At 48.0% G+C, this 3,061-nt stretch overlaps 1 pseudogene; it reads right to left on the bottom strand.

Moving 5' to 3' along the window:
* Window positions 1–638: 638 nt before the first annotated feature.
* LOC114897646 lies at window positions 639–2,849 on the bottom strand (annotated as a pseudogene).
* Between the last annotated feature and the right edge of the window lie 212 nt (window positions 2,850–3,061).

The raw sequence follows: 3,061 nt of genomic DNA on the forward strand, positions 1-3,061 counted from the left end.
TCTATCTCGTGTGCTCTTTCTCTCCCCCCTATTTTTCTGAAACTTTAAGTACATTTTAGACCTTATTACCATGTGCCATGTGTCTCGTATACACATTTGTGCATTTTTTCCATGATTTACTCTTTTTTCTACTAACCTGTTTTCCAATTCACTAATTTTACCTTCTTCTCTACTCAAACAGCTGTTACACCCAACTATTACATTTATAATTTTACTTCTTGTACTTTTAAACTAATTTTTTGATAGATCATCATTCTCTGGTAAATTTCTCCAATTTTTGTTTTCACGTCTCTGAGCGAAGACCCACAGTGAATGAAGACAGGGCCTCTTCCCTCTCCACACACCTTTTCCACCATGATAATCAACCATGAGGCATTTCCCATCAGAGTCCTGCCTCGCAAAGGATGTTTACAACAGAAATGTGAAAGCCTGAGGAACCACAGCCAGCAGGACGCTTGTTCTTCAGGAAGTCACAAGCCCCGGCACCTTGCATACAACACGCTCGGCATGACAGGAGACAGGCTCGAGGACCTGAAGCGTCTGAGGAGAACCATCAAGAGTCACTGTTGCTTTAATACGTTTCTGAGGGTGGGGATGATGAGTGCAGGATAACGCACACAAAGCTGGAGGCCGATGGGCTACTCGAGAAGCTTCACTACGTTCAGACCCAGAACTGTGATTTCCTTGAAGATATGGGCACATAGTTTGGATTTTCCTGCCAGGGGACCCTGCTCCAGATTCCTGACGATGGTCTGCTTCATGTCCTGGCTGCCGTCCCCTCGGGTGGCCAGCAGTGTGCCAATGCGGCCATCCTTGATGTCTGGGTATTTGCTGACCAGAGTTGAAACTTCCAGGCACAACTTCTGCCAGGGCGACAGTAGGGTTACTGTGCTCACCTGCATGTTTGCTGAATCCAGAGGCCAGCTTCTGGAATAGGAAGTGGAGCAGCTCAGCCTCCCTGACTGTCTTCTCGGCACCTCCTTGTGCTCCTTAGTGCTCCAGGATGACACGTGATTCTGCGTGATGGCCCACAGGTACCCACCACCACTCACTCTCACCCTCTTTTTGTATGGATTTTTAGTTTCTGCAAAATCACTGAAATATTCTTCCGCAGCGACACAGATGATGTCTACAGCATTTGAGCCTAACAGCCACTTCTTTGTTATCAGCTCATCGAGATGTTGCTCCAGATCCTGGAAGACCTCTTCCTGGTATCTGCTGCAGCCTCCTCGCAACAACGTTGTCTAAAATCCCATCCATGTTTGGTTGGCTCAGAGACACACCCTCTTCCACTTCATTTTAAAAATACTTCCTTTTTAAACTGATTAGGGGTTCCTTAAAGCTCTGACAGCTGTGATGATTGCTATCACATCCTGAACATAGCAGTGTGGTGCTGCCAATTTTTCAGATGTTCTATATACAACTGAGCCTCAACTCTGTGTCTATTTAAGAAGAATTCATTTGCTGAAGACACAAACTGGTAATTTGCTTTCAAATCTTCACTCATCTGAGTAGCAATTTAAAAAATTTGATGGAACATCTGGAAGACAGTGGTAGGGAGTGTTCCCACTTGGGTCCGCTTTGGGCTCCGTCCCTTTCATTCAGTCTTTAGTGTCTGTGTCTAGTGCTTTCTGCAGCCAGACAATGATGTTTGAAGTGAGAGCTGACATGTACAGATGGAGCAGCTCAGACACCACATTTGAAGAAAGTAAAAGCTCCAGGGCATTGACGTCCACTTCTGGGACCAGCTCCACATTCCCAGTCATCTTTGCGCTTGTGTAGGTGTTTAAGACCCAGGTCAAACAGGCTCATAATCTCACTTGCTACTAGATCTTCCCACAAGATCTGCATCCAGGTTCTCAGGGCTTGGTGGTTGAGGAGTTTCTGAAAAATCTCATAATGGGGAGAAAAGCACGCAACCATCAGGTTTTTGGCAACAATGGGTTCATCTAGGACATGCTTCCATATGATTTCCAGGTGGCAGATGAACCACACCTTGTTGGACTCCCTGGGGTTCTGCCTCTGTGCCCTCAATTCTAGCACTCACGATTCTGTCCAAGATGACAAACATTTCCTCCTTCCAATTCTTGGACCTCTCAAGAGGAACAAAGCTAGTTTGCATTTTTTTTTTTTGTCAAGTATGCACCAATCAATTTTTCTTCCCTTTCCATGATCCTGACAACAGAGACCGGAAAAATGGGGTCCTGGGGGATGGTGAGCAGCGACCTCTGCAGCACCATCCCCAGCTGCTTGGCCAGCTCGTCTGAGAGCCCCTGTGTGCTCCCAAAGTCACTGTGGATGAGGGTCATGTCCACGCGGTGGTGCTCGGACATCAGCTCTTCCCAGGAGCACACTCCTGTTCCAGGTCCATCAGGTTCCAGTGGGCCTGAAGGAGTGCCCCTTGTTCAGTGAGGTCCAGGGTCCCCACTCCTCACAATCTGGGACACCGAGAAGATGTTCTTGAGGCTCTCCACAGCTGCAGCGAGCTGGATGTGCTGTACGACGGCATCCTTCGTCCTTGACGTACTTGATGCTCTTGATGGATGGTGTGGATGCTCCACCTCAAGCCTTTGCTGACATTGGCCAGGGACCGCAGGATGTCTCTGACATCATCCAGTGCATTTTGGAGCTGGTTCCGGCCCATGTGGCACCCCATACAGCACCCCGTCCAACCATGACTCGATAGCGACCTGCAGTGTGACCTCCACGGACGCCTTTCTCCAGGCCTCTCTTCTGAGGTTCCCCTCCACTTTGCCCTGCTGGTCCAGGCACAGAAGCATCCCAGCGACCTTTTGAATCTCTGTTGCAACATCCTCCTGGTCTGTCTCCTTCATGGTTAAAAAGCAGGCGGAATCCGCCACCCTTCCCCGCGTGAGAGCAACGATATCCCTTGGCACTGCCACCCGGCGCCTGACTGGAAGTGTCATCCAATTTCTTGAACGTGTTCATCACAGTTACTTTAAAATCTATGTCCTGTGTATTATATCTAGATCATCTTTGAGTCGTCTACATTATCTATTTCTTTTCTCTTGATTTGGTCATTTGAGTCTCTCTAGTATCA

Source organism: Monodon monoceros, unplaced genomic scaffold, assembly GCF_005190385.1.
Source record: "Monodon monoceros isolate NGI ecotype Baffin Bay Population unplaced genomic scaffold, NGI_Narwhal_1 Super_Scaffold_17, whole genome shotgun sequence".
NCBI lineage: Eukaryota > Metazoa > Chordata > Mammalia > Artiodactyla > Monodontidae > Monodon > Monodon monoceros.